A 23,255-nucleotide genomic window follows, 5' to 3' on the forward strand; every position below is an offset into this window, starting at 1 on the left:
GCTCTCATCAGTGACTCCTGGTGGTTTCGTAAGCAGAAAGGTTTCAACAGATGAGGGCACTTTCTGTCTTTTGCCATGCTATGCCCTGTGCTACCTCAGAACCCAAGGGCGCCACTCCCAGTGGCTCAAACAAGGGGCTTGTCTGACGTTGGACTGTGAATCATAAGAACATGAGCCAAAATAAACCTCTTTTCTTTATAAAGCAGCCTGCCTAAGGTTTTTTTGTTATAGTAACAACATGCTGACTGGTATACTCTCATGGCATAGTCTCCTGGCATACTTTTGAAGGATTTATTGAGAAAATTTGATGTAAGTGGTAGATTTTTCATCCAGATGTCTTGGAGATCAGTGATTCCTTCAGAAATGTATTTCTATTGTTTTTGGATCTTATTGTTTCTGTTTAGGGGTTAGATGCCTGTCAGAGTGTCACAGTATTAACAGGAAATCATCTCTCATTTTCCCTGACAACTTTCAAGCTTTCTCTTTTCCTTAGTTTTTAGCACTTTTACTATGATAGACTTATGATTTCTTTGTTCTTATGGTTTGTGATGCTTTTTGAGTCTATAGCTTGATGTCTCCCATCAGTTTTGAAGTAGTCTCAGCCATTGTATCTTTAAATATTGATACAGAGCTAATTTCCTTTTCCCTTTTGTTTTTTTATAATTATTTAGTTATTTAAAGGGAACAAATGTCATGTGTTTCATATATACAGATTTAAGAGCTTAATGCTACCTTCCACCCTACCCTCCCTTCCTCCTCTCCCCCCACCCTCCATTCTCCCTCCTCTCTTATGTCTTCTTTTAAACTTTATAATGACATCCTTTCAATTTATTTTATAATCACAAGATTAATCCTCCACCAAGTAAAGAATTCAACAGTAGGAAGTAGAAAAAGCACTGTTCCTCAGGAGTATAGGCAAAGGCTATAAACAAAACTCAAATTACACGTAGTTTAGCCTGTTTTTCTATGTATTTCTTATCTTCTCATTTGTATTTTATTTTGTCTTCCTTTTGGATATTTACTTTTTTTCTAGATACTTTCTCCTGATCTACCTTTGTTTTTCTATTTCTCTTCAATGTGTCTAATGTGGTATTAAATCTATTTATTGAGTTCTTAATTTGTTGTTGTAATTTTTATTCATAGAATTCACATATACTTACAGTTTCTAGTTTTTTGCTGAATTTCTTAATATTGTCCTTTCAAGGGTAAACAACCCTCTTGGTTTTCAAGGAATTGGGGGCTTAATGAGACATGAGACTTTCAATATACAAACTGGGAAAGTCCCAGACAACTTAAAATAAATTAGTCTGCTTACTTTTATCTCCTCATGCATAGTAAAAAACATTACTCTAGTGTCTGGTTTGCATAACTCAACACGTAGACTCTATTCCTATCATAATTTTACTGTTGCATTTCTTCTATATCTTGTTTTCTTGTGTGAGATATCTTCAAAATGTTCTTGGGAAATGCATGTTATGAATTTTCTATGCATTGATTTCAAAATATCTTGTTTACCTTTTAATCACATTTTTCACAAACTTTTTGAAAGACACTCAAATGTTTGCTTACTTTTAACTAAATTAGACAATGTATTTTCATAATATTTTATAAAAATGAGTCAGAGCCTGGTGTGAGGAGGCTATTCTTCCCCATGGAGAATGTGTGTTTGTCCTTGCCAGATATGTGAGGCCACCATCTCTCCTTGAAGCCCGATCCTTTAGGAAGATGGCATCACCTTAATTCAATGCTTCCAAGCTGAGCTCAATCTTCTGCAAGAAACTCGCTTCATCAGTTCATTATTAACCCTAAAGTTAACTCTTTGGACTCTAGGACCATCTCATATTATTAGGTTCTGGATTCCAATCTCTGTCTGCTTATTCTGTGAGGCTATTAAAAATACAGTGTAACCTCTAAGCCCTTCCTTCCACTTCAGCAAATGCCTTCAGGTAAAAATTCTTCCAGATGTTGGGATGCTAGGGTCACCTTTCTTAGTCTTCATCCTCCCTTGATTCCTGGCATGGTAGTTCCTCACTATCTTGTTAGATGTCTGATATTTTTAATATATTCTAAACCATTTTTTTAAAGATTTATTTTATTTATTTGAAAGGCAGAGTTACAGAGAGAGAGGTCTTCCATCTGCTGGTTCACTCCCCAGATAGCCACAACGGCCAGAGCTGCACCGATCTGAAGCCAGGAGCCAGGAGCTTCTTCCGGGTCTCCCACAGGGGTGCAGGGGCCCAAGGAATTGAGCCATCTTCTACTGCTTTCCCAGGCAATAACAGAGAGCTGGATCGGAAGTGCAATAGCCGGGACTAGAACTGGCGCCCATATGGGATGCTGACACTGCAGGTGGTGGCTTTACCCATAGCGTCAGCCCCAGAGATATCTTGCATTTGCTGGTTCACTACCAAAATCCCAACAACAGCCAGGACTGGACCAGACTGAAGCCAGGAGTCAGGAACTCCCTCCTGGTCTTCTCATTAGTGAAAGGTACTCAAGTACTTGGGCCATCACCCACTGCCTTTCTAGGTGAATAAGCAGGAAGCATTATCAGAAGCCGAGAAGCTGGCACTCTAATATGGGATGCCCTGAACTGCTTTTCTAGATTATTTTCAACAAGGAAGTTGCTTTTACTACGCAGGTCCTCTATTATTTGTGTACTGCTTTTAAAAGACATAAACCATGCTAGCTGATTAAAAACATTCTTAGTTCTCTCCCCTCTTTTAGTGTTACATGTGCAAAAGGCAATTGGATAGTGAGAAAATAATCAAACATGTATTTCTAGAAATAAGTCACACACAAATTCATCTGTTCTTTAGACTGTAGTTTTCTGTTAGAAAATCTCCACTTCTCAGAGTCATCACTTTTTTCAATAGGCAAGTCTCAAAGATGTGAAGAAGTACATATGGTCAGAGAGAAGAAATTGGATCACTGCTTTTTCTTGGGCCAACATTTGCTTTCCCTTTATTTTATTTATTTATTTATTTATTTATTTATTTTTGCTTTCCCTTTAACTCCTCATTGAATAGGGACTGGGCAGTCATGAGGACCTTAGCCCTCTTCTTGGAAGCCCTTCACTTCCCAGTTTCAAGTTGGTCACATTTTTTATTGGTTCCCTACTGTCTAGTTTCTGAGAGTTACAATTCTTTAAGGTGAGAGAGGTACATTGGTCTGATTTGTACTGGTACCACTGACAAAGAAGATGCTGAGTCAACAAAGATTGAATGAGCAAAGATTAATCAGTAATTAGAACATGTTGGAGAAGCTTTGCCTTTTGGCCAGAGTGAGAAGCAGCTGAGAGTTTGGCAAGATTAGAATAATGGACATCCCTTGAGGCAGTCAAGGATTTCTAAAATATGCAAGAAAGCCTCTCTCCCCTCCCAGGAGTCTTTCCAGTAATCTTTCTGTGTCCTCCACACAAGGCAAGAGAGGTGCATTTCATGTGGCAGGAGATACTTCAAAGGAGTTTAGACTCAGAAGAATGCGCGTTTGTTTTTGTAACCTCCTGGGTTCCAGTTTATGAGTTAGAGAGACAGGAAGCACACATTGTTTTGAGACTTTCTGTAAGTAACCACCACAACTCCCAAGCAATTAAAGCTTCTCTCGTCCCATCATCCCACCGGGGCACAGGATCATCTTTTCCATTCATATAAGTAGTTGCATTCCTTACTCATAAACCGATTAGCGAAGAAATAGATGTTGTTTCTTGCAACAATGTCCTTCCTGATTTGTATGGTTGTGTGTTGGCTCAGTTAAAATAAAAATTTGGTTTGAAGTGCCTTTCTTAGTGATCTCTGGTTTTGTTTTATGTTTGGTTCAGTTTCATTTCCCTCTTTCCCTCTGCTGTTTAAAAATTAAGTTTATTTAAATGCAAAGAATGCACTGTTTATTCAACCAAATGGTATCTTTTTGTGGGAAGGGGAAAAAAAATCCAGACTGCTTTCATTGCTACTCCACTGTCTCTGCTTAACAGTTCTGTGGTTTGCTTTTTCTCTTTTGTGTGCATTTTTTACTTCCAGCTGTGCTGCACACATAAAACTGCTCTGTGGTGAGACTCTTTGGTAAACTACGCCACTTAAGTGTTCATTGAACAAACAATTGCTGATCATCTCCCAACCTTAAGACAACACTATTGCAATGATTTCTTTAAAAATTTTTTTAAACAACTGATTTTCCATCCACATAAATGTGTCTTGGGTGTGTGCTTGTGGGAGTTTTGTTTTTGTTATGGGTAAAGAGTATAAGCAGTGTGGAGAAAATATTTCCTTTGATTGTATTATGGGCACTGTGATAGCTTTAGTTTTGTTGCAAAATCTGCATGTAAATAACTTCAGAGCTCTTCAGGCTTTGACAAATATTTTCTTCCACTCTGTGGCTTGTCTTTTCATCTCTTCGGATCCTTTTGCAGAGATGAAATTTTTAATTTTAGTAGAGTTCACCTTATCAGTTCTTTCATTCATGGATCAGGCCTTTGATTATGTATCTAAAAAGTCATTTCCAAACCAAAGTTCACGTTGATTTTCTCCTTTGTTATCTTCCATGAGTTTGACAATTTTTGTTTTACTCTCAGGTCTGTGATCCATTTTGAATTTTTTTTTTCAAGTGTGTATGGTTGGTATCTAGATTAACTGTATTCATTTTTTACTTTAAATTACAAATTGCAAATTGTATATTTATGGCATACAACTTGATGTTTGATATAAGTATAGATTGTAGAATGGTTAAATAAAGATAATAAACATATGCATTGCTTCATTTTCTTTTCTTTCTTTCTTTTTTGTAAGATTTATCTACTTGAAAGGCAGAGTTACAGAGAAAGAGAGAAAGAGAAAGAGAGAGACAGAGAGAGGTCTTCCATCCACTGATTCATTCCCCAAATGGCTGCAACAGCTGAAGCTGGGTCGATCTGAAGCTAGGATCCAGGAGCTTCTTCTAGGTCTTCCACGTGGGTCCAGGGGCCCAAAGACCTGGGCCATTTTCTGCTGCTTTCCCAGGCCACAACACGAAGCTGCATCAAAACTGAAGCAGCTGGAACTTGTACTAGTGCCGATATGGGGTGCTGGCATCACAGGCAGTGGCTTTACCTGCTGTGCAACAGCGCTGGCCCCTTTATTTTATTAGAGTTATTTTTACCGTGAGAGTACTTGCAATCTATTCTGTTAGCAATTTTCAAGCATACAGTATATTGTTACTAACTGTAATCATCAAGTTATCTAGTGGATCTCTTGAACTTGTCCTAACTGAAATTTTGTATCCTTTGCCAAACATCTCCCGACTCCAGTGCTTACACTTAGTGTTTGGTAACCACCATTCCACTCTGCTTCTATGAGTTTGTGGATTTTGAGAGTCTTCAGAGAAGTGAGATTATAGGATTATTATTGTTGGTATACAGGAGATTTGTTTCTATGCTTGATTCATTTTACTCAGCATGATGTCTTCCATGTTATCCATGATGTTGCAAATGACAGGTTTCCTTCTTTTTAAAGGCTGAATTGCTAGGGCTGGCACGGTGGTGCAGTGGGCTAACCCTTTTCTTATGGCGCTGGCATCCCATATAGATGCTGGTTCGAGTACCAGCTTCTCCACTTCTGATCCGGCTCTACTGCCATGGCCTGGGAAAGCAGTGGAAGATGGCCCAAGTGCTTGGGCCTCTGCACCTGTGTGGGAGACCTGGAAGAAGCTCCTGGCTCCTGGCTTCAGAATGGCGCAGCTCCGGATGTCAAGGCCGACTGGGGACTGAACCAGTGGATGGAAGATTTTCTCTTTGGTTCTCCCTCTCTTTGTAACTTTGCCTCTCAAATTAATAAATAAATCCTTAAAAATAAATAAATAAGGCTGAATTGCATTCCACTGCAAATATATACCATATTTTTATATCCATTTATCCATTGATATACACTTAGGTTGAGTACTTATTTTGGCTACTGTGAATAGATTCATTTTAAGCATGTGAATATCTAGTTGTTTCAGCATCATTTGTTGAAAATACTAATCTTTCTCCATTGCTTTGTCTTGTTCCTTTATCAAAGATCAGTTAGTTATATTTATATGGTCTATTTGAGGCCCATCGGTTCTTTTCTATTGATTGATATGGCTGTTCTTCCAACAATACCCTACTGACCTGATCATTCTAGCTTTAGTGTGAGTCTTGAAGTCAAGTAGTGATTCTTCCAGTTTTGCTCTCCTTCAATATTGTATTGATTATTCTGGTTCATTTGCCTTTCCATATAAACTTTAGAATTAGTTTGTTGATATCCACACAATAACTTGCTGAGATTTTGACTGGGACTGCCCTGATTATGTAGATAAATTTGGAAAGAAGTGAGATCATTACAAAATTGAATTTTCATATTCATGAACATAGAGTAGCTCTCCATTTATTTAGTTTTCCTTTGATATCTTTCATCTTTTGCAGCTTTCCTTGTATAGAAATGTTTTGTCAGATTTATCTCCAATATTTTATTTTTGGAGGGTGTTAATGTAAATTATACAGTGTTTCAAATTTCAAATTTAACTTCTTCATTGTTGGTATATAGGAAAATGATGGGCTTTTGTATATTAGTCTGGTATCTTGCAAACTTGCTATAATTGCTGGTTGGTTTCAACAGTTTTGTTAATTCTCTTGGATTTTCTGCAAAGATGATCTTATTATCTGTAAGTTAAGTCATTTATTTCTTCCTTCAAATCTTTTTTTTCTTGCCTTATTGAATTAGAACTTCCAGTATTATTTTGAAAAGCAGTGCTGAGAGGGAACATCATTGTCTTAATCCTGATTGTAATGGGACCACTTCTAGTTTCTCACTATTAAATATAATATTAGGCATAGGGCTTTTGGGTATTTGATGGGAGATGTGGTTGATAATATTTATCAAGTTGAGGAAATCCCTTCTATTACAAGTTTACTGAAGCTTTAAAAAATCATTATTGGCTGTTGATATTCTTTAATTTTTAAAAAAGTCACTTTATTGGGATATAATTCATATGCTCTAACATTCATACATTAAAGTGTACAAGCCAATGCTGCTTAGTACATCTAATTTTTAGTACAATCTAATATTAGAGCATTTCTTTACCCCCAAATGTCCATGTACCAATTAGCTGTCATTTCCTCCTGCCCTAGGCATCCTCTAATCTACTTTTTGTTGTTATGGATCTGCCTTTCCCTGACATAATTTTATGATATTTTCCCCTTAAGTCTTGCTTTCACTTAGCATATGGTCTTCAAGGTTGATCCATGATATAACATGTATCAGTAGTTAATTTATTGTTATTGCTCTGGATATGCTACAATGTATTTATGCATTTGTCAGTTGGTGAATGCTTGGATTATTTTCAGTTTTTGACTACTAGGAATATTACTGGGACCATTCATGTGCAAGTTTCTTAGTGTACATATTTCATTTCATATCTGAAGGTGAGATTGCTGGGTACTATGGTAAATAACTCTATGTTTGTATTTTTGAGCTAGTGAAAACTGTTTTCCGAAGTGACATACCATTTTACATTCCTGTCAGCAATGTGTTAGGGTCTCTATTTCTTTACATTCTTGCCAATATTTGTTATCTCTCTTTCTTATTATAATTAGCTTGAGAGTGTGACGTGGTATTTTATTATAGCTTGAGGTTTTTTTTTTTTTAAGATTTATTTTATTTGAAAGACAGAGTTTCAGAGAGAGGTAGAAACAGAGAGAGAGGTCTTCCGTTCGCTGGTTCACTCCCCAGATGGCCACAATAGCTGGAGCTGCGCTGATCCGAAGCCAGGAGCCAGGAGCTTCCTCTGGGTCTCCCACATGGGTGCAGGGGCCCAAGGACTTGGGCCATCTTCTACTGCCTTCCCAGGCCATAGCAGAGAGCTGGATGGGAAGAAGAGCAGCCAGGACTAGAACCTGTGCCCATTTGGGATGCCGGTGCTTCAGGCCAGGGCTTTAGCCCGCTGCACCACAGTGCTGCCCCTATAGCTTGAGTTTTAATTTCCTTAATACTAATGTTGATTAACACCTTGTCATATAGTTTATGGATCTCCAGTCTCAGGATCATTCATTTCTTTTGGTGACTTTATGTTTGCTTATCCTTTTTGATTCATATAGAGAAAAGCTTGAATTAAGCCAATTCCCTATAACAATATTTCCAAAGTATGTTTCAAGGAATCCACAAAGTATACCTTAAACATAACTTTCACAGATAAATATGTTACAGAATGATTTCGGAAAATCTTAATGTAAGTTCACATATTAAATGTTCTAAAACATCATTTAGACATTTGTACAAAACAGATGCTCTTAGGAACTTAACAAAAGAAAAGAAAAGAAAAGAAAAGAAAAGAAAAGAAAAGAAAAGAAAAGGCAAAATCTCATAGAGCAGCCAGCTTAGACTAATTTCTTCAGAAAAATTCAGGACAAAGGAAACAACTTCATGAAATTTTCATTCCGTTGAACCTTAATTTGCGAAATGACTCTTGAAAATTGAGAAAATTATACTGAATTGTTACAAATAATCTTTTTAAGTTTGAGCAAAAATACAAAAACCAGGCAAGTCAGTATAGAACTCTTCACTTGAAATGAGCTTATTTGGGGATGCCTTTGTGGAAACTGGACTTGGAAAGGTGTGTTGTGGGCCCATGTCAGTGTGGGTAAGAAACCCTGGAAACTGTGAGTCTAGGAGCTGGCACAGGGAGGACCATGGAAGCACAGCAAGAAAATATGATTTATCCGGCCCTGGGAGAGTTGTTTGATCTAGTGGGAAATTGCTTCTTGTCTGCTTTAGGGAAGTGAAGAAGAGCAAGATTGTTTGAACTTGTTGGCTTTTGGCACACCTGGATGTCCTTAATTCTATTACTCTCACTTTGGATTATCTCTTAGGGCAAAATCCAAAGGAACAAGTTTAAGACAACAACAATACCCAACAAAACTAGCAGGAGAGAATCTAGATGAAGGTAGAAGGCAGAGATTTTGCCTACATAGATGCTATCTTAATCTTCAGAGCTTTTCAGGCTCTTATCTGGGATTACTGCTCTGGACACTACAATACCCTGCCCTTCCTTATCTCCTTTCTCTACCAAAGCCAGGATCTGACTCCTTCAGGGTCTAGTTCTCTAATAAGCCAAAAAGAGAACAAAAAGAAAGAAAACAGAGTTTTTCTGAGGACAGATACAAGGGATCTTCAAAAAGTTCATGGAAAATGCATATTAGGAATAAATACTTGTTTGTTGAAATTTCTTGTAAGAAAATAAGTATTTTTTCTAAGATTCCATTTATTTATTTGAGAGGTAGAGTTACAGTGAGAGGGAGAGACAGAGAGAAAGGTGTTCCATCTGCTGGTTCACTCCCCAAATGGCGGCAACGGCTAGAGCTGGGCCAATTCGAAGCCAGAAGTCCCTTGGGTGCAGGGACCCAAGGACTTGGACCATCTTCCACTGCTTTTCCCAGGCTATTCCAGAGAGCTGGATCAGAAGTGGAGCAGTTGAGACTCGAACTGGCGCCCATGTGGGATGCAGGTGCTGCAGGCGGAGAATTAACCTACTGCGCCACAGCGCCGGTGCTGGATAAGCATGTTTTAATTTTGTTTTCCATGAACTTTTTGAAGTACCCTCATATGTTGCTCTATACCTACATGTCATCTAGAGAGGCAGACAGTGTAACAGGCAGTCCGTCTGAGCTAGGACCACGTTCTCTCACTCTCATTCATCTCTTTAACAGTTATTGATTATTTTGTATATGCCAGACACAGAAGTGTGACTCTATCAAATCATTTAACTTCTTTGTATTTCTATTTCTTTTTGATATTATTGGGAAGATAAAATGAAATAATGTATGGCAGATGTTGAGTAATATGTGGTGTGATGGAGCCTCAACAAGTGTAGATTCTCTTTCTTCCTCTTCATTGACTTTTGCAGATTAATGTTTAAACATGTGTGGCGTGTAGAAGACTATGAAGTAAAAAATTTCTGGTTCTTACCCAGTATCCACCATTTATGACACTTTAGCAATTTTACACAACTTCTTTCACAACTAGCTTCTCTAATTAAAAATAAATAATAATAGCAATGGAGACTATGTACCTGTGAGAATTTAAAGAGGTCACATTGGCCGGCGCCGCGGCTCACTAGGCTAATCCTCCGCCTTGCGGCGCCGGTACACCAGGTTCTAGTCCCGGTTGGGGCGCCGGATTCTGTCCCAGTTGCCCCTCTTCCAGGCCAGCTCTCTGCTGTGGCCAGGGAGTGCAGTGGAGGATGGCCCAAGTGCTTGGGCCCTGCACCCCATGGGAGACCAGGATAAGCACCTGGCTCCTGCCATCGGATCAGCGTGGTGCGCCGGCCGCAGCGCGCCAGCCGCGGTGGCCATTGGAGGGTGAACCAACGGCAAAGGAAGACCTTTCTCTCTGTCTCGCTCTTTCACTGTCCACTCTGCCTGTCAAAAAAAAAAAAAAAAAAAAAAAAAGGTCACATAAAGGTCTGGCCACAGGGAGATAAGAGATATGATAGATAGCTCTTCTCTTCCCATGGTGGCTTATCCTTCCATGTAACACCATATCTTAAGCCTGGTGACTCTAATATGCCATATGATTAATTCAAGCCCTATAATGGTTGAAAGGAGTGAACCTTTTCTATCGTAAGACTTGGAGATGGGCGTTTCTCATACAGTTTTTAAAAAGCGGTGATGCTCCTTTATGTGATGTTTTCACAGTAGACTTAATATTTATTTTCTTGTTATTTTTCAAATTTCACTTATTTTCATTTTATTAGAGAGAGAGAGAGAGAAATAGAGAGAGAAAGAGAATCCCATCTGCTAGTTCATTCCCCCAAATGTCCGCAACAGCCAGGGCTCAGCCAGACTTACTTAAACCAGGCATGGGCACTCAATCTGGGTCTCCCATGTGGGAAGCATGGCTCCAACTACTTGAACCATCACTTGTGGCCTCCTAGGGTACACATTAGCAAGAAGCTGGAACTGGAAGTAGAGCCAGGATTGAATGGGTATCCTAAGTGGCATATTACTTGCTTCACTAAATGTTCACTCCTTAATATTACATCTTAAAATCACCATTTACAAGTGAATATTACTCTTTAGTGCTCAGTGTAGGAAAAAAGTTGAAATAGACTTTTACAAGATGAAAATTAAAATGTAGAAGTTCTACATGGGCAAGAAACATACCGAGTCAATAAACCAATGCAGAATTAGTGTTAAAAAGGAGGAGTTTGATTAAAATCTAGTATCAAATTTTTAATTCCATATATTTATATAGCAGATTTTGTGTAGTTAAGAGAAGGAAAGTGACAATAAAAATCCATTCAATTCTGTACCTTAGATGTGGCAAATAAAATAATCTGGATCAGCTTATCTACAGAGACAGAAGCACCTCTAATCTTCTTGTTTAACTTGATATTAATAATTTCTCAATAATAAATTTATCTTGAGATTAGGTTTTCAGGTATATGAAGTATCATAGTTATTTTATACTTGAATTTATTTGTCTATTACCATAAATCCCATAAAATATTTGAAGAGTTGTAAGGAAAAGAATTTATTTTAAGTTTATTAATACAGTGTTTTGCTCTTTGAATCTAAAGTGGATCACAGAAATACCTGCCAATATGAAGTCTACTTAAAGTCATTTAACTTGTTAGTTATAAGACAAATATGATAATGTGGTATGTGTAACCCAAGATAAATGTTTCGTAAGTTTCTAATCTTTGAAAAAAATACTTTATTGTTCGAACAAATAGGCCCAAATATGGCTTCATGATTTAAGAGCGATTAGGAATGTCATAAAGAAATAGTGTAACAAAGTCTTTGAAAATCTTCATCTCCATAAAAGCATTGGAAAAATTGTGAAAATTAACTATATCAGACCATGAAATTCATTAGTCTGTTGCATACTGGAAGGATCTGAAAAGGGTTACAAATCTTATAAAACTCCATTCTCATAGCATTGTCATTATTTGACCTGCATGATATTCCCTGGTAATCCTCCTTGCTAGGCTCATGTATCTTCATCTGACCTGCCTCAGTGCTCACCCACTGCAACAACCTCTCCTGTGGGCCATTGTCAGAAAACAAAACAAAAACAAACACTAAGCCCTCACCTATGTCTTGACCTTGAGGCCTACCCAAGCAGTTATTGAAGACTAAGAGAGAATTCTAAACTTCTAAGTATTAAAGGCATATCCCAACATGCACATAGAAGCCCTTGGGAAAGACTGGGAGACTAATTGGTTTCAAGTATTTCAGGAAATCTCTTTTTGATCACTGCTTGACTACTAAACATACCATGCAGAGATCTTAGTGGTACACATAAAAAAATGAAGAATTTACACTACTGGCTCAAGGAAGCACCAAAACACAGTAGAGAAAAATCAACAATATAGAGCAATAGCAACAAACCCAGTAATAGAACGAATTTGATTTCTATAGTTGTTAGGTAATGTCATTTAGAACGTCTCCCTTTCAACCTAAAAATAATGCGATGTGGAAAGAAAAAGGGAAATTTGGCCCAATTACAGGGGAAAAAGAAGTCAACAGAAACAGTCCTTTAGGAATCCCAGACATTGAACTCACTAGGCAAACACTTTACATCAGTTATTTGAAATATATTCAAGGAACTAAAGTCTAAAGAATGTCTAAAGAATGAAAGGAAATGAGTGGATAATTGGTGTAGTGGGTAAATTGCCAGTTGGGCTATCCACATCTCATATTAAGTTCCTGGGTTTGAGTCCCTGTTCTGATTCCAACTTCCTTCCACCTCCCTGTGAGGTAGTAGACGATGACTCCAGTAGTTGGTTCCTTGCTACCCATATGTGAGACCTAGACTGAGTTCCCAGCCCCTGGCTTCAGCCCTGATTTGTGGGCATTTGGGAAGTGAACCAACAGATGAGAGCTTTATCCCTATCCCTCAAAAAATGAGAATGACTGCTTCACCAAATAGAGAATATTGACAAAGAAATAGAAATGACAAAAAAGAACCAAAGGAAATATGAAGTTAAAAAATAGAATGGCAATTTAAAAATCATTATGGTGGCCCAACAGCATAGTCAAATGACAGAGAAAATACTCAACAAACTTGAAAATAGGTGAATTGGAATTAGCTATTCTGAGAAACAGAAAGAAAAATTAACAAGTAACATATCCTTAAAGACCTGAAGGATACAATAAAGACTAGAATATATGCATAATATGAATTCCCAAAGGAGAGGGAAGACTATAAGGGACAGAGAGAATAACTGAAATAATAATGGCCAAAAAGCTTAGCCAATCTGAAGAAAAATGTTAATCCAAGAAGCTCAATGAACTTCAAATAGAGTAAAATTCAAGAGATCCACAATTAGGCACATCATAATCAAACTATCAAAATCCAGAGACAACAAAAGGATTTTGAAAGCAGAAAGAAAAAAGAGCATTTGCAAGGAAATATCAATAAGATTAACAGGTGACTTCTCATTTGAAATGATGAAGGCCTGGAGAAGTATAATGGTGTGTTTGAAATGCTGAAAACAAATGACTTTCAACCAGGAAATTTATATGTAACAAACTATCCTTCATCATGAAGGAGAGGCTGTTTTCTTTCACTATTTCTATTCAGAATTATACTAGAGTTTCTAACCAAAACAAAAAAAATTGAACTCAAAATCAATTTTTAAAAACCCTAAATGTAAAAACAAAAACTTTAAAATTATTTAAAAACAGGTATGAATGTTTGTAACCTTGGGTTAGGCAATATTTTTTGGATATGTTTACAAATGCACAAGCAACCAAAAAAAAGAGGAGCAGCCGGGACTAGAAGTGGCACCCGTATGGGATGCAGGTACTTCAGGCCAGGGCGTTAACCCATTGTGCCACAGCGCTGGCCCCCAGGATATTTTTTTTTTAAGATTTATTTATTTTATTTGAAAGGCAGAGTTACAGAGAGGCAGAGGCAGAGAGAAAGAAAGAGAGAAAGAGAGAGAGAGAGAGAGAGAGAGAGAGAGATCTTCCATCCACTAGTTCACTCCCCAAATGGCTGAAAGGCCAGAGTGGAGCCGATGTGAAGCCAGGAGCCAGGAGTTTCCTCTAGGTCTCCCATGTAGGTGCAGGGACCCATGGACTTGGGACATCTTCCATTGATTTCCCATGCCATACAGAGCTGGATCAAAAATGGAGCAGCCAGGACGCGAACTGGTGCCCATATGGGAGGCTTACGCTACAGGCTGTGGCTTTACCAGCTATGCTACATCACCAGCCCCTAGGATAGTTATAATTTTAAAGATGGACAGCAAAACTGTTGACATGGATGTGGAGAAACTAGAAGTCTCATTAATTGCTGATGGTAAGTATAATGGCTTAACCGCGGTGGAGTACAGTTTAGAAATTCCTGAGACTTCTTAATGTATAGTTACTATATGATCCAGAAATTCAACTCCTAACCATATACCCAAGAAAAATTAATATACATATACACACAGATACTTGCTCATGAATATCCATGTCAGTTCATCTGTGATTGCTCCAGAGTAGAAACAGCTCAAAAGTTTATAAACTATTGGCTAAACATAATATGGATTACCATTATACTTGCACAATAGAATATTATTCAGCTACTAAAAGGCGTGAAGTACACTGCAGTGTGAATGAATCTCGAAAACATGCCAAGTGAAAGAAGCTGGACGTAAAAATTCACATATTGTATTTTTATATGAAATGTAAATTGATGAAAAGTGGATTCCTGAGTGCCTAGAGATGAGATGAGGTACATGAAAAGGTACAAAAGTGAGTTGAATGTAATTGTTAATTGGTAAAGGGCTTCTTTTTGTAGTGATGGAAGTGTTTTAAAATTGCTTGTGGTCATGGTTGTACAATTCTGTCAATATATTATAAACTGCTGAATAACACACTTTAAATGGATGAATGATAGTATCTGACTATGATATGCCATGAGAATTCTGCATCTGAGTTCCAGGGGCATAATATTCCATGCTCACCTGAAATCTCTTTTTGAATATCTCAGAAAATGTCTCAAAAGGTAGCACATCAAAGTTGGTCTCCTGATCTCTTGTTTCTCTGTGTGCTCTTTTAGAGTTCCCTATCCCGGTTATTTAAATCAGTTTCATTCAGTTGAGTCATGTGGAAATCCATGAGTCATGCTATTTATTTCCCCCCTTTTGACTAAGCCCTGCACATTTTAGTCCTCTAGTATTTGCTGCTTTAGCAGAATAGCTGAAACTGGATGATTTATATAAAGAATCGATGTATTTTGGCTCATGGTTTGGTGGGATGGGAAGTTCAAGAGCAGGATGCTAGCATTTGCTTGGTGTCTGATTCGGAGGGACCTTGTGCTGGTTTAACTCATGGTGGAAAATGGAAGGCCAAGTGGGCACATGAGAAAGAGACAAAACACAAGGAGCGCCTCACTTTATCAAAAGCTCCTCTCATTGTAACTACTTCAGTCCCAAGAACAAGAATTCATTCACTTCTAAGAATTAACCTAATCCCACAAGAAAGGCATTAATAACTTTTAATGATTTAATCACTTTTATAGGCATTACTACCTCTCACCACCATTACCTTGGGTCATTCAACATGAGTTTCAGAGAGGACAAATCGTATTCAAATCACACCACTAGGTCTCTCTTTTACCCACTTTTGTACCTTTTCATATACCACCATAGCTAATCTGGACTGTTTTAATAGTCACCTAACTAATTTTTTTCCATATGTATTCTCAGCCCTTTAATATTTGTTCTGCACATTGAATCAGGGGGAACTTTCAAAATTCTGATCTAATCGTGTTAACCTTAACTGAACCTATAGAGCTAAATTGTGTAAGATTCTGCATATTCTGGCCTATTTCTGCTTGCTCAAGCTTTTTTTTTTTTTTTAAGATTTATTTATTTATTTGAAAGTCAGAGTTAAGCTAGAGAGAGAAAGGAGAAAGGGAGAGATCTTCCATCCGCTGGTTCACTCCCCAGATGGCTGCAACAGCTGGAGCCTGCGGATCTGAAGCCAGGAGCTTCTTCTGGGTCTCCCACGTGGGTGCAGGGGCCCAAGGACAGGGCAATCTCCTACTGCTTTCCCAGGCCATATCAGAGAGCTGGATAGGAAGTGGAGCAGCCGGGATACAAACCGGCGCCCATATGGGATACTGGCACTGCAGATGGCGGCTTTACCCGCTACGCCTCAGTGCCAGCCCCTGCTTGCTCGGGCTTTTACACATGGGGCATAGAATTGAAATCCATTGGCTTAACCTATCAAACATGGTGGGGGTGGGGGGAGGGAATTAATACAAATTTTCCATTTGCATTAATATTTGTTCTAAACTATTTATCTATTGAAGCCTTCCATATACCTATTTATTGTTCCCTCGATGATACCTCCATCTTTCTATCCTTCTTGTAGTTCCTTCACATTGATTTAATTAATTTCTTTTCCTTCCTGGCTACCTGTACTCTGTTCTTTTCCCCTGTGAGAATCACCTCAAGGGTTCCCTAAGACAGTTTACAGAAAAATCCATCATTCAGAATGCACTTTTTCATTTGGTGAGATTAATGATGCTTTTGGAAGCACTGACTGCTTACCCCTCCACTGACTCTGTGAGTGCCACCGATTCACCCTCGCAGACACTGAGAGGAGCACCTGAGTGCCAGTCCTCACACAAAGTCTCACTGTACTCCTCCACCCACGTGACATCGCTGCAGATGTCTGGCTTCTGCATTTTCAATTTTTCCACGCCTCTGAGTACTGCTGTCTCCACTGGTGTGCTGGGAAATGTTTAATAACCTGCTGTCTTGGAGGAAAGAAGCCCTGATTTATAGTGTTTGCCTATTTCAGTGTATTTACACACTGGCCAAATTCAAACTACCTTTGGCTACTGAATGTGGAGTCAGGAAGGGATACACTGTGCAGAACATTCGTTGGTATTCCCCTGTTACAGAAACAAGGGCATTTCTAGAAGTTCATAGAGGATGGAATTAAAAGAAATTTATTTTGGTGCGAAAAGTTTTGAAATCCATGCCTATAAGGGCTTCAAAAATTCATGAAAATATGTATTATGAAAAACCTATGGGTAGAAGTTAAAAATTTTAATCCCATTTTTCCATGAATGCTTTGATGTACTCTTATAGTGAATAAACTAAGGAGCGTAAGTGGTAGTGAAATCACTAGGAAGAAATGAGTCTTGACTATCTATCTTTAAAGTAGTTTATTTGTAAGCATATGTAATTGGACTCTGAATAACACCTGTGTTTCGCAACTATCTTTTTTTTTTTTTTTTTTTTTTTTTACATGCAGAGTGGACAGTGAGAGAGAGAGAGACAGAGAGAAAGGTCTTCCTTTGCCGTTGGTTCACCCTCCAATGGCCGCCACGGTCACCATGCTGCGGCCGGCGCACTGCGCTGATCCGATGGCAGGAGCCAGGCACTTATACTGGTCTCCCATGGGGTGCAGGGCCCAAGCACTTGGGCCATCCTCCACTGCACTCCCTGGCCACAGAAGAGAGCTGACCTGGAAGAGGGGCAACCGGGACAGAATCCGGCGCCCCGACCGGGACTAGAACCCGGTGTGCCAGTGCCGCAAGGCGGAGGATTAGCCTAGTGAGCCGCGGCGCCGGCCACAACTATCTTCTAACAGTGTTGCCCACCTCACTAGCAGCCAGCCAGTGACTAGAGGAGGTAAAGATGTAAGGGCTATTTTTTTGCATGTCAAAGAACAGAACTAAGAAGTTATGACAAACTGTTTAACTTGGGTGCCAACTCCTATCACTTGTTTGAAATTTAGACTGTGTTGAAAAGAATTGGAAACTTTGTTTTGCAGAGTCCTGTGGTATATACATAACGTTTACTAAGAGCTAAGAAGCAGGGCATATTAAATTTTATTCCACACATTTTGTCCCATTTATAAGCACACTTTCCCACTTAAGCAGTAAGAGTATAAAAGGAGAGGGAATGCATCCCATTCTCCTTTCACCTCTAGGAACTATTTGCTCGTGCTCCAAATATTGTGCTGTGGTCCTTCCAGGTAGCAGAGATACCTCCCTATCTCTACCTTTCAGTGTTTGGCACAGCATCCTTGAGCCTGCCCTCCACACCTCATTTTGGCTGTCTACCTTGGTAGAGGCCTGATGGTAGATATGGTGGTAGACTTGGGGTTGTCCCTAAAGTTCCTGGCTGATATTCTAGAGAGCTCTGGCATTTGATTCTATGCTCTTATCCTCTTGGAATCCTGCTCCATTGGTTCCCTTTTCCACCCTGAAGTATTTGCTCTGCCCTTTACTTTTGGTGGCTTAATTGGAGACCCTTTTATGCTATACAGAAATCAGCTTCTTACTCTTCTTTCAACTCAGTCTCTGTTAGGCTCCTTAGGCAATGGGCAGAGGCATTCTCTTAACTAACCTGAGGCCTAAGGAACCCTTCCCGGCCACCGGGGCCCTCTTGCTGCTTCTCCCTCCTTTCACAATTTCCTCCATCACCCCAGATATATGAGAGGGCCTAGCTGTTATTCACAGTCACAATTCCAATGAGATATGCTCATTGAGATTACCTACACAGTACCTAAGTTTTCAGTTGGTGATCAAATGTTAGTTCTGTCATATTCCATTCAACCTATATATTCTGTCCCTAAGAGGGTTAAAACTTGAGGGCAGAAAATCAATTATATTTTATGTAATTCTCTCCTCACTGCCACCTTTAGAAAATGTACCTTCTTATCACTAGAAAATGGTAACCAGAGATATTAGAAACCAAAGTAACCTTCTGTTGGCTTTTAAAGGTTAAGTAGGTTTGAGAGAAACTTACTGGCATTTTCATAACAGTTATCGTTCCAGTGAGTTTCTCTTATTATGCCAACCTTGGCTTAAAAAATAACTAGAAGTTGTCTTATAGTCATCACTTAGATGACAAACTGTCCTTCACCCTGAAACAGGCTGAAGTGCGGTTAACATGCTTGAACAGGAAGGGTTCTCTGACTTTCAGGAAGATGAAAAGCAAACAGACAAAAAGAACAGTTGGCTAAACTCTTGCTTCTTGATGAAGGGGAAGAGTTGTGCATTTTCACTGTTTAGATTTTGACTTTTAAAACATTGACTTGATCATACTTTTAGTGTATGAACACTGGTCCTTCGAAATGGAGCCTCCCCTGGCTAATGTTCACAGGAAGCAGACACTTTGAGAGCAGAGACAAGAAAAGGTGAGCAGGCAGCAGTTCTGAAAGGAAAAACACCAGAAAAATGATACTTTAAAAACGATTCCATAACACTACAGAAAGGAAAGGGTCTCTAAAACACGAACTTAGTGAGCACCAAAACAGTGAAGTTTTCTGGAATCTGCACAAAGAGTGGAGGGTGATTTGAATACTTATTTTAACAAGCTTGCTTTTAACTAAGATCTAAGTTCTTAGTCTTTGAATGCAAGGGGGGCAGGGAGTAGGAGATATAAAGTTTCCCAAAGAATCTGAGAACAAAGGTAAAGAGATGGAATGTGACTGCTTTACAAACATGGCATGCCGGAAGTGCCCTCAGCGGAGACATAATGGAAGTCACTTCTGCTTCTTACATGCCATTTACTTGAAGCATGTTTTATCTTAAACATATCCTTCTGTGTGCTGTTTTCATTATCCTCATTAGGAGATTATGAGAACACTTACTTAGTTTAAAATTCTTGCCTTTCATTCCCTCAAGACTCATCAAATGCCGGATTAATGTGGAAGGGTAAATAATATTGTACAAGAATTTTTTCTTTACTGAATCACGGGGAACATTACTTTTAAAAAATGTTCTTAGGAGAGAAAAGGTCTTTTCATAGTGCTAACGCTTCATATTTTAGAGGAAAATGTGCATTTGATTAAAATTCCATATGACAATCATAGTATATTATTTAAATACCAAGTGATTATTAAAATCACATTTAATTGTGGTCTAAAAAATATAACAGATATGTACCCATGAAACAGCTGTTAAACATCACCAAAATTTTCTTGATCAGCTTTTTTTTTTTTCTTAAACATTTCCCAGTTAGAATCAACCTGGTTTTAAGGACTATTTCTGACACACAAGCACATATATCCTCTTAATGTTATGACAAGAAATTTTGTTGAATCAAATGACAATTTGATATAGGTTATTGATGATTCAAAAGTAATGGCAAAATAAACCTAGATTTTTTCATTCACTAGGATGTGCATATTGAACCAAATACTGTGGGCAGAATGTAAAGTGCAAACAGGAGATAACTCTGGACCTCCAAAGAATGTTAACACAGCTCCTTCAGCTGCACAGTTCAGTATGTTCCAAAGGGATTTGTGATGCCAAATCTGCTACTACATAACTATGGTGGTGTTTTGTCAAATGCATACATCACTTGGGAAGCATTCCTTGTCCAATCCTTATTTTCAAAGTAGCCAACTATATTAAACATTCTATAAGGAATTATTTCTTTTGGTGCAACAAAATGTATCTACACAATTCATTCAGGCTATCTGGTTCAGCGATTGTAATGAGGCATTAGTTACCACTAGGTATGTAGGCAAAATTGTAAAGAGGATAAAATTGAGTTACTTATCCTTTCTTCCTTTTATTTTTTTGATGCATTTCATTCACTCTGTACCTTTTCTATATGCCAGTTATCTTTCCTCCAAATTCTGGAAGTCTTCAAAGGCAAACCAATCCCAGCCACAGTAGTATGGCATTACATCATACTACAGTATTACACCATACTGTTCTTCCCCAAAAGTCTGCTAGTCTCCTTGCTCTTCTGAATATCCTCCCAACCAAATCTCCATTCATAAACATCTAGGCAAATGGGAAACTGTTTAGAATAATTCAGGCTAATAGACAAACTTGCAGGGAGTTGTCTGCAGTTACAAAGGGAGCCACACAAATGGATCTTTCCTTCCCCTGCGCTCTCTCCCTCTCCTTCCTCCTTGCCTTTCTCTGCCTCTGATTTTCTCTTGTTTTAGAAAAACAACCCAGGACTTCTGGGTAAGAATGTGATGTCAGCACAAGTGTCCAATTCCTCTCCTTCCAGATCCCCATTAAAATGACCGATAGATACAAAAATAAGAAAAAAACTGCGCCAGTGCTGACGCTTGGGAAGGCTGAAATGTGCACACCAAATCTCCAGGAGTTCCTGTTAGATGAGAACGAATTGAAAGAAAAGACAAACTCATGACTCACTCGAAATGGAAAGAGGAGCAGTGTGCAGACAGAGTGAGTGGCAGAGACTCAGGCAGGAGCCTGCTAATAGCCCTTAGGTTAAAGGAGCAAGGGCTGGACATGAGGTTAGACCATTGTGAGGTCAGGGGAACATCTGGATTCCTTCAATGTGTTTGAAAAGTGTGAGGTGCTCCTGGGTAGCAGGGCCTGGGGTGAGGGATGGGGGTGGTGTTCACCTACAGCTCAGCCTTGAAAAGGGGCAAGGACAGGAACCAGGACAAGGGATGTGGATTTGTACTTAATACCTCAAATGCATCTCAGCGTATTTCCTAAGGTTGCTTTCTTCGAAGGAGAATTCCCAGGCAAGGCTGTGGACATTTTTATGATTACTGATTAGAAAATTTCTCCGTAAAAAAATTGTACCAGTTTACTCCTCCACAAAGCAGCATAGTGCTGTACCCTTTCCAACAACCCTTCGCAATACTGAACATTAAAAATAGGTTAAAAATGACAACTCAATAGTTGTTTAATTTTTATGTGAATATTAATAGAGTTGAAATATTTTCTGTTTTAGTGTTTGTTGGATATTTGCATGTATTTTGTTTTTGAAATAATTTTCTCCATTTTTTTTTCTTTTTGAGACCCATGTATTTTACACTGATTTGTGAGATCCTTACCTATGAGGGAAGGCAACACTTCTAAGAAGTATATGATTCCAGTTCTTTTTTTTTTTAAAAGATTTATTTATTTGAAAGGCAGAGTTACAGGGGCAGAAAGAGTCAAGAGAGAGGTCTTCAATCCACTGGTTCATTCCCCAAATGGCGTAATGGTGGGAGCTGAGCCAATCTGAAGTCAGGAGCCAGGAGCTTCTTTCAGGTCTCCCATGTGGGTGCAGGGGCCCAAGGACTTGGACCATCTTCTACTGCTCTCCCAGGCCATAGCAGAGAGCTGGATTGGAAGTGGAGCAGCCAGCACTGGAACTAGTGCCCATATGGGATGCTGGCATTGCAGGCTGTGGCTTTAATCCACTAAGTCACAGTGTCAACCCCGTGTTTCCAGTTCTTTATTTCCAGTTTCAAGGCATAAAAAGTCTGACTTGCAGGGAATGAACAATAGAAATGCACCAGGTAACCAAACCCAATAGTGCAAATGTACCGTTATAATTTGCTGTTCCTTCTTACCCTTTTCCTGGGTCTGACTGGCTTTGGAGATGCTCTGATTTCACACTCTTTTTGTTTTTGTTGTTGTTTAAAAACATTATTTTTGAATGAAGATCTAGGTATATGTACAGTGGCCATATTTCTTGAACTTCAAACTGGATCACTTTGTCTGATAACTGGGGAGAACAGGATACTTTTTTTCTAGGGAATATCTGAAAAGGGCAGAAGGATGCCTGCCACATAGACTTTCCTTACTTCCGCAATATTAGTCACAAATAATGTCATTTGCTTTATCCTTTGTTGTCACCATGGCGTGGCAAGGTGTCACACGATAGGTGCTTGACATGTAAGTGATTGATAGGTAAGTTTTAAGAGACTCGGGAGCACAAGCCTATGCAATGAGGAGAGCATGCTGGCAGTAAGAAACCAGAGGTGAACACTGCCTGTTTTATGGCTTCTCTTCAGGAGACTTAAGTGGCAGGGCAGGCAGAGCTAATTCCTTAAGCAAATATATTGTGCAGCATTCACAAGGCACATTCACAGTCACCTAGTGCGGGCTAACACTTCTCAGGATCCTGTTAATAGCCATACTCAGTATGGTTAGGCGACTCTCTCCCAGAGCCTGTGACTTTAAAATGCTTGACACTGGCTGAACAACGACTGTGACTGCTGCCTCCAGTGAGTGTCTCCGGGTCCTTAAGTTTGGTTTTTCTTACAGTAATTTGATAGTTTCTGTGATTTCATTCCAAGAAGTGGAAAAAAAAAAATCTCTCTTGTGCGGATACCTGGGTATCTCATTCTTAACTTGTCCCTGCTGCAAATACTTCACAGATCATCCGCTGTGAGGTTGCCGAGAGGGGAAATTCATGCCTCGCAGGCATTTCTCTCATCCCATTTGAAGACCATAATGAAATGGGCTGGTTTCAGAGCTGTAGTGGCTTGCACTTCTCCACAATTGAATTCCACCCTCTAATGAGTTCCCCTA

At 39.0% G+C, this 23,255-nt stretch overlaps 1 long non-coding RNA gene across 2 annotated transcripts in view; it reads left to right on the top strand.

The window, feature by feature from the left end:
* Positions 1-23,255, top strand: part of LOC127492676 (uncharacterized) — a 138,785-nt gene that overhangs the window by 58,746 nt on the left and 56,784 nt on the right. The gene's annotated exons all lie outside the window — the stretch shown is intronic.

This window comes from Oryctolagus cuniculus, chromosome 16, assembly GCF_964237555.1.
Source record: "Oryctolagus cuniculus chromosome 16, mOryCun1.1, whole genome shotgun sequence".
Classification (NCBI taxonomy): Eukaryota; Metazoa; Chordata; class Mammalia; order Lagomorpha; family Leporidae; genus Oryctolagus; species Oryctolagus cuniculus.